We start from the raw sequence: 14510 nt of genomic DNA, 5'->3' as shown, positions 1-14510 counted from the left end.
GACATCCAAACAACAACAGGTGTGGGCCTGAGGGGAGGACTTGTGGGATTCGATATGGACCGAAAAACACATCATAATAAGCTAGAGCCTGTTCATTACCATCTGGAGATAATGTTTTGTCTCATTCATCCAACTTACCTTTAAGGGTGTAAAGTGTCTGAGGGTGATCAGTCAAATCCGGTGATCGATGCCCGCAGCAAGATCCAGTTTAGAGTCTTGAGGTGGACTCCTCAATCAGCGTCTCGGATCGATCCGCTCTGCCTGCTGCTTTATTCATCAATTATTCCTTTATTTGGAGGATGCAGCAGTCATTTCTTCCCATCGTAAAAAAACATGTCATGTTACACCAGTTTGCTCTTCTGCAGCAGCACACCGCGCGTTCGAGTTGCACTTACTCGCAAACTCTCATCAGTGTTTTTTTTTTCTTTAATTTGCTTCCTTCATTCCACGTTTTCTGATGAATTCGCGAACATGGAAAGAGGTTTTCCCTCTGCTGGTCCATAAAGTACAATCCCCTGGACTGAAGATCCACGCACAGGTGCCGAGCGCGCGGAAGATTGACGAGAGCAGCCCCCCCCGAGTCCAAAGGAGACGCTCCAACCCAAATCGATACGCAATCGAGCAGCGGAGCAGCGATTGGCTGATTTAACTCCTGATTGACTTAATGGATTAATTTGGTCATTTCCAACTGGACAATGTACCTGATGTTAAAACATATTTGCACTCCCACGAGTTCATCAGTCCGCTTCTCCTTCAGGTATTTACGTTTTCAAAAGTGAACATGTGTCAAACGAGACAAAGCGTGGATGTATTTTCCGGCGACAACTTTCAAAATAATGCCTTTATTCCCGCCAAAAAAATATAAAATATATGTTATTAGGCTACTTTCAAAATGATTGTTTCTCTTCCTTTGTGGTCTATGAGGGTTTTTGTTTTTCATTTTCTAACATTTAAGATTAAAATAAAAAATGAATTTAGTTCCATAACCTACTTTTTGTATACAAACATTACTTTGCAGACTAGAGGTCCAGTGGTGTGTCTGAATCTCATCTAATCTGATACTGGAAAAATCCAGGATGAATCCAGTTGATAAGAGGGTGACAAACTGGTATGTAATCACAAAAAAAAAAAAACAACGTACATATAGTTTCTCTGCATTGTCCTTCTGAGTGATTTTGGGTGAACATTGGTGTATTCTTGTAAAAATATGTCCTTCTGCTATGAGGTCATACCTAATGTCTATTAAGACAGAAGTAAACACATCTGATTAATTGGACAACTGCCAGCGTGTTGATGAGTGAATATGTCAGAAAGGTTTTCTCTATCAGTCTGCAGAAATGCTTCTCTTAGGACAAACAGGCACGTTTTGAAACTGGTGTTACATTTCTTTGACAAATGAGCAAAGTGAAAAAGGCAAAAAAAAAAAATAACCTGTTACATTTTAAAGGTGGGTGAAGATTTCAGGGTCATTTTAACTTCTATGTGCATGTGAAATTGGAATTAAAAACTTGAGCAGTTTCTCAGGTCAACTGGTCATTTATGCATTTTGAAGGTTCAATAATGTTTTTTTTTTTTTATCCCAAACATTCCTTAAAGTACCTTAGATGTAGATATCTTGGAGGACATGTTGAAGAGTCGACCGTACCTGTTGATCCCACAAAGGAGAGGTGAGAAGTCGTTTGTGACTAGAAGCAGCTGTCGCTCTGCTCACCCTCCTCAAGATCACCTGAAGAAGAAGCGGAACAAACGGATGAACAGGTGGCTCTGCCGTGGTGAACACACAGAACACAATCCCCCATGATCCTCTTTATTCAGTGTTTCTGAATGACCCTCATGGCACCAGACACGCTGTGCGTTTGTTTGTTTGTTTTGTTGTTGTGACAGATGCCAGGAAACAGGAAGTTGGTGGTTTACATAGAAAGACATCTTAATGACAACATTAAAAGGATCAGCGCTGCTTGGGTCCTGATGAGAGTGCGTAAATATGAACACATCACACCCATCTTTCAGACGCTACACTGGCTCCCTATTTCATTCAGGATTCAATACAAAGTCATTCTTCTCACCTACCAGTGCACCCATGGAAATGCCCCCCCCTCTATCTCAAAGAACTCCTCACCCCACAATCCTCCACATGAAGCCTCCGCTCTGGAAACACCAACCTCCTCCATCCCCCCCAGGATTAAACTCCACACCATGGGTGACCGGGCCTTCTGCTCCTCTGCTCCCCAGTCTGTGGAACGCTCTCCTCCGAGCAGCTGAGGGCCCCACAGTCTGCTGACGCTTTTAAAAGGGCCTTAAAAACCTTTTTAACAAAGCCTTCTGCTTGTGCTTTTAGTTTTGTTAGTTGCTTAGTTGATTAAATTTGTTTTTATTTCTATTTTTTCTTCCTGTAGCACTTTGAGATTTTTTTGCAAAAATGTAAAGTGCGTTACAAATTAAATGTATTATTATTATTATTATTATTATTATTATTATTATCAGTTAAGAAGTGAAAAATGTATCTTATTATTGAAAGTGAGTCCGGACCAGCTTCAGTCAAATGTTTTGATAATAGTTATATATGTTAGAGTTAACTTTTTACCAAATAAAGTCAACTTTTACACCTTTACATCACAGTCCTGGTATTTAATCCAATGCTTTCACACAAAGAAATGACTGCTCGGTGTGTAGGTGTGACCATTGAGACTCTCTCTCTCTCTCTCTCTCTCTCTCTCTCTTTATTCTTCCTCCGGTCAGTGTTATCAAATAAATGTCTGTGTCTAATCAGGTATTGTGAGTTTAACTGCTGCAATCTAGACTCAGGGTAGGACTGCCAGAGGACAAAAAAAGGCCCTGCCAAAAAAATGCCACCCACCTTTTCCACCATCATGGTAGCAACAATTATTTTTCACATTTTAGGGGCCTTCAGAAGTGTGAGTCAGCATGTGTGGGAGTCAGTCCGTCTCAGGCGCGGAGACATATGTAGTTATGACCTTTCAGTCATTGTACAGCCTCGGACTGCCAGGATTACTGAGAGTGGTTTTCTTCAATAAACACTCAGTACCTTTTATTGAGACTAGCCGAAGCTCGCTGAGATTCTAAACAGTGGGCTCAGCATGTGGGCTAATGATCCAATAAGGTTTATTTTAGCAAGAATGTCCACAGCAGGTCAGAGTAAATGTTTCTCTATTCTTCAAATGTAAGATGATGTATTGATGTATACCAAGCATTAACCACAGAAAACTACAGACACATGACACAAACATAAAGTCTGTAACAGGAAACAGCTCCAATAGCATGAACAGTTTCCACCCCACAAAGCCTGTACTGCACGGTGTGATGCAACATATATATATATATAAATAAATAAAAAGGCCTACTTGATGCTTTTAGTGCTCAGTTAAGTTCTGCTACATTTACATTTCTTTTTATGCAACTTTACATTGTAATGTGCACTTCAAACCGAGTCAAGTGGTAAAATACTCTGATTCCTCTGATTGTGATTCCAATCACTTTGGTTTCTAAGCTTGCTTGTTGATTTGGCCTTGTGACCCTCGTGTTAGAATGAATGCATAAATACATGTTTTCATGGCCACAGAGTCTCACTTTGTGCTCGTTTCTGTTCATCAAAATACACAGTCTGCAGCTTAGATGCACTGAAATAAACACGAGAGAGAGAGAGAGAGTTAATGCTTATAAATCACTGCTGTTGCAGGAACACCATGTTTCCCCTCAAACATTAGAATAAATGAATAGAAGAATACATACCATGAGGTTGTTAAGGAGACAGCACTGAGGACAAACCTGGCAAACAAGTTAACAATCTAGAAAATCATTACTTTAGCAATTTAGAGAATGAACTTTGAAGTAATTGCAGTCCTTGCACTTTTCTGAGGTTTTGGGTTTAATTTGTGCCTCGTGGTAGGAACACTGTGAGCTGAACGGATTATTCCTTCTCATACAGGCTTCTACACACACACACACACACACACACATGCAGTTCACACCATGTATCACATATCCAATCTGTGCTCAGTTTCTTCCCAAGTTCAGCCTTTGAAAGCTCATCACCATGCCGTGTGTGTGTGTGTGTGTGTGTGTGTGTGTGTGTGTACATGTAAGTGTGACTGCATGTTTGACTCAACGTGTGTCTCTCTCTGTGTGTGTGTGTGTGTGTGTGTGTGTTCTTGGTTGGATGAGTCACAGGTTCTGTGTTCCTGCTGTGGCTCCATCTAACTTTTTCAAAAAGAGAATCTAATGAGTCAATACGTCTGTCGTGGATTTGCTGAAGTCCTCGTTGATCCTGCTGACAGCTGCTGAGAAGCTCAGAGCTTCTGGCTGCTGAAAAATCATCTTTGTCAGGGACAAATAGAGGGATCTGCTTTTAAGACTGACACAACACCACTGTGATACACACACACACACACACACACACACACACAGAACACAAATGAGTAGAGTCAAAGCTGTGATACTGGCTGTCACAAACACTGGAACATTTTCTCACTTTTTCTTTTTTTTCCCAATAATACAGAAAGTTAGCATTGTTATAAATTGACGTGTGATGACGATATCATGTGACATTTTGCAAAGTAAAGAGAACATGGACTGCATTTATTTATGAAGAATAAAAAGAGAATCTGTGTACATGATAAAGAAAAATCTGATTTTTGATCAACACCATCACTACATCAATAACCGCTTCACCAGTCTGAATACTTTATAAACCAGCTTGTTACCTGTCAAGGTCATGCACCTTTCCCAGCATGCACTGGTAAAAGCAGAGAACACACACATGAACATCTTCAGGTTCATCACACACACTCACACACACACACACTTTCACACTACAACTCACACCTCTAAGTGCTTCAGAGTGCTCACTGTCACTTTCTCACACGGTCAAAAGAAAGGCCACTTTGTGCACGGTGACAACACAAAGATCTAAATATAAACCAGTGGATAAAACACACATGATGTATTTTTTATATATTCAGTTAGAAAAAGAGTTCTAATAGATTTAAAATGTGTTAATTTAATGACTCAAACTGACACCCGGAAGGACAACTGTAGATTCATCTGCAGTGTTTCAGTCATCAAAGCCGATAAGTCGGAGCAGAGCGTCTGGTGAGGTGCAAACAATCTTCCTGCTGCAGAGAATCATGAATGACAAATAAACAAGGATTACAAAATGACTTCAAATGGAGGGAGATGTAGTGTGTTAGTGTTCATATTCTGTCATTGTTTATTACGTATTGCGTTTATGCAAAAGAGAGTTCTGGCTTAGCATATCAGTGAGTCCAGACACAAGTAAAAAACAACCCAAGGCAAACACTTTAATGTTATGTAACCTCTATATTACATTTACTGCATCTGTTTCAATCTGTGTGTTGACAGATGGAATGTGTTCTCCTTATTCTTGTTGGGACAGTGTACACTTTGTGTTAGCACTCATTACTGTAGTCTTATCTTCAGCTCTTAAAATGTAATTTATAGATTCTCTGAGACAACTACGTCAACAAAGCACCTGCAGAAGATGTTTCATCTCCTATATGTAAGTAGCTCTGGTTTAAACATTAGTGTATTAGATATTTGAAAGACTCACAAAATCACTGTGTGTGTGTGTGTGTGTGATCAAAGATATAGGGAGAACACTGTTTACATGTAAGTCAATGAAAAATTATGCACAAAGGTCACCAAAGGAAGTTCACTTCAGCACTTGACATTTTCATTAAAGCGGGATGATTGAGTTCTTATTATGCATGAATCAGGAAGATAACATGAAACTAAAAACATGGGAGAAAAACTTCACAGGTTGAAGATTTGTTTTTGATGATGAACTCAAGTTGAATGTTTAGAATGAACTCTAGAAACGCAGAGAGTAAACCACCTGCCTTGTTTTCCAAAGTACAACCTGAAGTCGATGTTTTCAACTCTGCAGCACCTTCAGAAATGAAAAGGTTTTCCTCAGGCAGGCAAACATCAGTGTATAGCTGCTCCTGCTGGTTCAGTAGCCCGGGGCCATGAAAAGAAAGTTCTCTACAGAACTAGTCCACAATATTTAGCTTTGACTGATGCAGCCCTTCTTGTGTTAACGGTCTAACCACAAAGAAACAGTCCAGAAGATCCAGAAATGTAAAGATAGCTTCATCATTTTTCTTTACTGTGAGATTATTTGTCTTCCAAACACGGGGGGAGAGCAGCCCCCCTTTATCCTCATTCAGTTAGATTCAACTCACAGTCGACTGATTCTTAGAGTTCATTACATTTCAGAGAATAAAACTCAAAGCGTTTTGCATGTAAACAAAAACAAAATAGATGCACTCTTGAGTTTGGGCTCCAGGGCTCACTTACTGAGAAACACAAAGATGCACAAACAGCTGAAAGCAGAATGACACTGGTATCTCAAAGCATCAGTCATTTCATCAAAGAGCTGTGCTTTTCATTTTGCATGATTACTTCCTTTATGTGTTGACTTGCACTGCCTACATAAGTGGTGTTTTTTTTTTTTTTTTGCATTAACTGTAGCCTTTTTTTCATTCACCAGGGACTGAATCTGTATGCTGCAACAATCACGACCCAGGCTGAAATATTTCAGAGGATATTGGGATGGCATAGCTTTGCCCGCTGTCGCCATCAGGAGCCTTTTCGATTGACATTTCCTCTTACTTTTTTCACACCTGGTGGATCCTAATCAAGCAATCATCCTGCACCTATTTCTGCTCTGTCACATTGCTGACAGGCTCACAGACGTGGACAGAGGACGCACACTTTCTCCATGCAGCTACATAAATGTGCAGCATCAGTGCTCTGAGACCGCTCATGTGTTTAACACGTTGGACATGTGCAGAGAGAGGAGCTTCACAATGACAGGGACATACAAACTCTGAAGTCATTTGTCATCACTCCCGCTTAACACTTTCATATCACTAAGTGATATGAGAGTAGTTAAATGACTTGTTGAAAACAAAAACTCCTGCAGCAGCAACAGCGCCACACATTCAGAACAGAGAGATGTGCAGGCGCCATATTAATCCCAAAGGAAACGTTATCACAGAAAATGATGCTGATAAGTCTTACAGCAGCGCTCAAAGAGGATTAGTCGTGTAAGATTCATTTTGCTATCACTTCGCTCTAACTAGACTGAGTTTAATGTAATTGTGCTGTCACTGGGATTTCTGCAGAGTCATAATGATTTCTGGCTGCAGATTTGCATGGAAGTGAAGTTTGCATATCACACACATTCAACGGTTTTGTCTACTCTATGAATTTAAAGATCAAAATAATATGTGTACAGCTTCTATTTAAAAAAAACCCCAAAAAACATGAAACCATTACCATAAAACTTCTTCAGTCTATGAAATGACCCTGCCTTCATTTGGGACAGGCATCAATACGAGATGTTCTTTTAATCATTTTCAAACAAAACTTGTGCACAGCAAAGATGGGAGACTATGAAATTGTAAATTTATCGCAGAAAAAATGTACAAAATTAGGTTATCTAAAAAAACCAACTAATTTGATATTGTTTTGTAAAGCAGCATGCCAACGTGCTCCATGGCCTGTCCACATATGAGCATTTGATCCACAGACTTTTTCCACACTACGTGAGAGCTTCCTTTATATGTCCAAACATCTGGCAACACCAGGATGCTAAAGGGAACTTTGCCTTTAATTGGGATTTTACAGTATGTAATTTATTTCTCTTTGATAAAACAAACAACATTTTAGCTTATCCATATTTTGTTCTATCTTTTTCCTTTTAAAGGGTAGGCTTGTTTCCCGTCCTGAGCAGGAGCTGTGAAGCTACTTTACACCTGAATGAAACCCTCTGGGCTGTTGTTGGTCTTTACAGTGATGCACATGCAGCTCGGCGGGCTCTCTGCGAGTTCAGGAGAAGGTGAGCGGGAGCACAAATTATTCCCATGTGCAGCTTCTCTTATCAGTTTTCCATCCATATCTTAACGTGCACAAACATGCACACTGCAGCATACATTTCATAAAGGTTGTAATTCTGATTCAATGAGGCTTAATAACACATTATGATGCTCATTTTCTCCTTTACGACTTCAAGTTTTATACAATATGAGTAAATTATTATGTAATGTATACCTCTTAATCAGCGCCTGGTTAATTAGGGAATATGTCCTTGTTTTGTTATTTTGTTGAATTTATCAGCAGAGTGGGATTCAGCTCGTAAGGCGGGCTTTTCTCTTGGCCTCCTGCCTGAAATCTATATATTCAATCACATACAGCAGACTGGGTGCCAAACCACAGGCAGCGACAGAAATAAATGTTGCGGGTAATTAAACTTTAGCTCAAATGTCTGCCTCTTTTAAAGCTGAAGGTCGATGTATTTGGGACATTATTTAACTGTAAGGAGACATAAGAGAACACACAGAACTAACTGAATGATCTACATACTGTATATGTGACCTCGGTGGGATCCTCAGGAGGAGCTGGAGGATGACACTGGGAAAAGATGAGGAAGATTTTGTCAACTCTGAGAGGCTTGATGCACTTTAAAGTGAACCAAACAGACAGAAAACTATAAGAATTGATAGTTATGTTTACAATTGTTATTATCTGTGACTGCAGCAGGAAAAATAATCACCTGAATTTACCACATTTAGAAAAAATCATTTATGTGACAGAAAATGATTCACTGCTGCTTATGCTGTAGATGCATATTTCTCCAAACAAGCTTACAAGTTTAGCGTAATAGGTCAGTAATACTTCACAACATTAGCAAATAGAAGCACCTAAATGAGCTTTTATTTGAAGGTGTGAGTGTGTGTTTGTGTGAGTGTGTGTGTTATTGCTGATAGAAAGTCCAATATTTACTCATCTTCTTTATTTAGTTTACAACCATTTCCTAAGAAAACAAATCCTGTTTTTCAGCTGGAAAGTGTTCCACCTTGTCTGTTGGATAGTTTCAGACTTCAGAATTAAGTTAGTTTATCAGATGTGTTTGACATAAAAACAGTCTACGGTGGACTCAGCGAACCATTTAGTCATGCTGTAAAATAAAAAACCATCTCAACATGTCCGAGGGTTTTTCACTCTAAACGGCCTCTTTCATGCTTCATGATTAGTGGAGGTTAAAAATGGACCTGATTGTTCTCTCCCGCTGCTTTGATCGCTGATGTGTGACTAAAATGTACAGAACAAACCGTTTCCTGCAGCATGTGTCGTACACACTGTACAGACTCTAATACTGCATTCCAGTTGCACTTTACTCGAGAGTGCAGATAACACCAAACACTGTGCAATACAAAAACCTTTTCAAAAGACAAGTGGCATCAACAGCTTTTCAGTTTCAGTCTCTCACTGAGAGCCCGTTCAGGTGTCACAGGTCTGTCTTCTAGTGAGTGTGTGTGGAGGATAATAATCAGCTCAGTGGGATTCAGCTCACACAGCGACCTGGCTCCTCGCCTGCTAACCTGCTGTCTGTACTTCATTCATCACTCACACTCTGAGGGCTCAACAAGCAGAGAGCAGACCACAGACCTCAAAGGTTTCAGGAGAGTATGCTTCACCTGATACCCAACAAATGATGTGTGTGACACATGCACACACACACGCGCTCTCTCTGTGGGACATTTACTTCTTTAGATTAAAGAGGTGAGACGTTTTTTTATTATCTTGTTGGTTTCTCGGTGTCATCCTCGAGGTTAATATTTCTTTCATTTTTCAGTTTCATACTCCAGTTTATAAACCAGTAGCTAAAGATCCTGGTGAGTCTGATCTACACTTTACAGACCCCTTGTGAGGGGTTTATAAGTGGGTATGAAAACGACGGAAATTAATACTGATCCATCTTTATGACCTACTAATGCAAACAAGACGAGAACAAGAGTAATTATTTATATATTGCAAATGACAATGAGAGGAGTGTTAGAAAAGACAATTAACAACATGAGGAAGAAACTGCCTTGTTTTTTTTTTTTTTAAATGCATCATGATATAATCACCTCAAGTGAATGGGGGATATAAAGGCAAATATTTGTCTTATTGCATCATATAGAGGACCCTGTTGCTTTGTCCGCCGTATCGGCTTATCTTTTTTACTACTAATTTTCAGGGGTGCATTATGTGAAAACAGCAAAGCAAGTTTTTTTGTCAAAAAAAAAAAAAAACATGAGCTATGCACGTACAGGGGCAAGATCAGCAAAGAGATAAGAGTGAATGCTTTGTCCACAGAGGTCGCCAAAAATCCACACATAGAAAAAGTGCAGCTCACAGCAGCCTTTGATTCTGATTGCTCTCATTAAACGTGGTACGATTGATTAGAAACGTAATCAGAAAAGTACTTGTGTAATTATGTGCACATCAATCACAGCTGCAGGCGATAGTGTGGTGGATGTGAGGAGGACCCACAGAGAGCTGAAGGCTATTGGCCCAAGGAGGATCCTGTGTGTACTGGGCCTGGAATTGTGTGCAATGGCCCCGGCTACAGTGCAAGTAGAAACTACAAAGTATTGTTGAGGGGGGCATTAGGGGGCACATGTTATAGGGTAAAGGTAGTATCAGTATACCTGGAGCTTGCATGAGTAGAGCCTGGGTCTGTTATGGGGGGCGGTGCGGTCTGGGTTGTGGTAGCCACAAATGGGAGGGTTTCTTCACTCAGTGTTTATCATTTTCAATTGGGCACAAATGTCTTTAGTATATATGAAATAAAAAAAACCTTAAGACAAAATGGTGCACAAGGTCACTCTTTAAATTATTTAACCAACCAGGAAGTAACCACTAAAGCTGATTTCATTTCCTATGCACATATTCTCAGTTGTTAATGAGTGAACATGAACAGCAGCTGATAAACGGTTTTAACTGCAGATTAACGGAGTGTGTAGTGTTTCACTCCCCTTCAACATCATTACTGGAATGGCTTATGGCTTACATTGCTTTCGTAGCTTGTAAATCATTTTGTGCACACGCACCAGGAATTAAAAAATACCTGTCAGCACATGTACAAAAAAAAACTGCCCCTTTTTATGTTTCTGCATCGTGGTGATGATTTAATTCACAGTTCATGAAGCGCAAATCCTAAAAACAAACAATGTAAGCAAATAAACAGCAGACTGGATGCTGATAAGATGATGTCATCTTTTAAGCAACAGATGAGTGAGGATGAGTTGTCACACAGTTTTAAAAGAAACATTATGTCACAAAATGTCAAAAACAAAAGCCCAAAGGTAACATCGAACACACTGAGGAAATGTTGCTTTTAGGAGGTAATTATTGTTAGGATAGTTTTTCTGCAGTCACATGGATATCAGTGACTTTAAACTTTTTTAAGGTCATGTTCAAACCTGCACGGGGAATGTGATCATCCTTAAATAATTGGTAATCTAAAAGCACAGGATGTAGTAAAAACTTTAACCTTTAAAGTGATGGTTTAATTGCTTTCCTCCTTTAATGTTTAAGTTGTGAAACAGACTATATGACAGCCGAGCCCGAGGAAAGAATCCTGCAGGACACACAGCAGGCAATTAGCACATATCTCCTCTAATCGCTCTGCACCAAACGCATTTTAACACTCATTATTGAGACAGATTTTCTATGATTCATTGCGTCGCTCTGCGATTCACCACCAGTCAGTTGTCAGGCGAAAAAATTCATTACGCCATTAGCATGCAAATCCTCCTTCAAAAACAAAGCATCAGTATGCAAGGTGATGCCTTCGTTAGACGGTCATTTGGTTAATTAAGTCACTTTGTTTAAAGAGGGGATTAGCATGTGAGCTAATCAAGGTCGCTCCCCACAGCACCTGCCTCACACACAGGCAGAAAAACGATGCCGCAGACAAACACTTGAAGGGCAAATGTCAGCTTGGAGGCGGATGTGTTTTCAGTAATGAACTCAAGCGACAGAATGAGAGAGTCAAATGATTAAAGGTGAAGTACAGCAGCCCAGGAGGTCAGGTGTGTTTGTCTGTTGTTAGAACATTTACATTTCTGGCTTGTATCAAATCTGAGCTCCACTTGTGCTACAAATGATGTGTGAGAAACGACAACGTAGTCCAGGAATCACATCAAGCATCGACACAGCTGGAGCAGAAAGACTCAGATCATCACTGACACATCGTCGCTATGAAAAACACTGCGACATAATGATGCTTTATAGCATCAGTTATTTCCATATTATTGGGAAAGGGGATATAATGTAGTACTATAACATGAAACAATATGATATTGTAGAGGCTCTTTAAGGGAATGTACTAAATAATCTAAAGAGGCCAATAAACACAAGGTCTTGAATTAAATAGCTGCACAGGGTGGAAAATACTGCATCCAGATTTCCTTGTTTGGCTCAACTTAAACATGTGCCACAGATTGGTGTATAAAGCAGTATGATGTCCTCTGGTTCGTCTCTGGGTGTGGATGTCGTCTTTAAGCTCTTCCTCTTTTGCAGAAGGCAGCTTAACATTTGGCTCACACTCGTCTCAAATCTGTATGTTTGTCAGAGAGCCGACCAGCTCAGTCTGCACGTCTGAGTGCATCCGTGCTCAGAGAGACGGAGACAAAGCGGCACACAGTTACACGGGGATCTGAACGCTCAGGAACAGAGATGAATGCACAGGAGAGCGGCCGGAACATCGAGCCTCTTTTTAAGGCCTTTTAGCCTACAGATAGAAACACACACGGGCTTCTGAACACATGTGCAGGGATGAATTCACCAGAGTTCACTGCAGATCAAACTGCATGGAGCAACATAAACACACAAACACATGCTACAGTCAGCTGAACACTCACTATTTGATTATATTCTCAGTATGCCTGTTCTCTTATAGAAAGTCCTTTGAAGCAGAAACTGTTGCTGACACAGTAGTCGTCACAATTAAATCTCATGGACAGTGCTGTAGATGTTGAATTTGATTTCAGTAATAAATAGCAGCCAGTCATTTGAACACAGTGTCCCTATAAAGACATGGCTGATCATATCCAGCAGCAGGTTATGGAGACATCACAAAACACTGGAGGGCTGCCGAGTTACACATGGACGCAGACAGGATGAGCCGAGGAATGGACGGCTAATTTGAGCCCAGATGTTCCCAACATCTGTCGCAACAAGGACACACATAAATACAGTGACAAAAGGTACATGCATGCACACACACACACACACATACAGAGGCTGATGGGAAGACGGGACATTGAGTAATGGTTTGAGCTCGTGCTGGTGCAGAACAGTCTGAACTCTCTCCACTCAGGCGTATCGACTTTTTCGCCCCCATCTCTCACAGATTCCCACTCAGATAACATCCTCCGACACATTTACCCGCCATCTGCAAGATACATTATCACTTTCACAGAATTCTGGAGTTTTTAGCACGTTATCAACACCGAACAAACCTCTTGAGAAACTCTATGAAGCAGCCTGCCGTAAAAAAAAATATAATGGTTATTCAACAAGAGACACAGGGTTGATTTAGTTCATTTACTTTAAAGGGCGTGTCTGTCTTCTGTGACTGTTATGTTGTGTACATCTTTGTGTCTTTCTTTCTCCTCTTAAAGGCGTTAAATAAATCATCATTTCAGCTCTGAGCATTTTTAGCTGGTTATGAAAATGGACTGAATTCAATACTGATGCCAATATGAACTAAAAAGAATCATACCAGACCATAATGCCTACAGACTGTTTTTCCTACAGTTATTTTAAATTTAAACTGCTGCAGCGGTGTCAAGTTATTGACTGCACGCTGCAAAATACGGCTTCTTTTGTCGACAGAGCAAAGAGAGCGATATGTTTGACTTCAAAAGAAAGTAGGATGATATGTTAAAGAACTCTACATAAGTATACAACCAAGTCCGTAAAGAGATAAAGGTAACGCTTTGTCCACAGGGGGCGCCAAAACTAACAACTACCCAAACTTGAATGTTCCTCACAGGAGCTCGGAGAAGGCTCTTGTTCATTTCCATTTCTTACTTTGATTTAAGTCTTCGCTGCTGGGTTACAAGAAGAATTTGATCCTATCTCTGAGCTCGAGTGCTGAGTGGATGATGACAGGCAGCATGAAACATGGACCCGCACGACGGCTGTTTACAGTGTGGACACGACAGGCTGACTCTGAGCTTGTACACACAACCCAGCAGCTTCAGGATGGATGAGAGCCTCTGGGACTAAAGGAGGAGAAAAGTCACCAACTATACCTATTTTTCAACCGTGTCTACAAGGCCAGTGACTGTTTGTGAGCGTGGACACCCTGCTGTTTTAACAACGAGTCACCAGGCTGACCTGTGCTCTGCAAACACATCAACCCCGAGAGGATACGAGGCTTACTTTGTTGGCAAACTTTTAATGAATATCTTGTCAGAATGAAAAACGAGGGGGTTTATTTTTGCTTTCATTTGGAGGTCTCCAGAGACGGACATTGGACTCCAGACTTCACTGAAAAACACTTCCAAATAAAAACTTTCACTTCTTGCCAAAAATAATTCTCCTTTGTATCGTCTGCCTGCTTTCAAATGGCACTTTACAATGCACCTCACCCGGCGGAGGAACAACAGTACAAAGCTTTTTGGATG

Source organism: Labrus bergylta, chromosome 11, assembly GCF_963930695.1.
Source record: "Labrus bergylta chromosome 11, fLabBer1.1, whole genome shotgun sequence".
Classification (NCBI taxonomy): Eukaryota; Metazoa; Chordata; class Actinopteri; order Labriformes; family Labridae; genus Labrus; species Labrus bergylta.
This window is presented reverse-complemented; position numbering follows the sequence as displayed.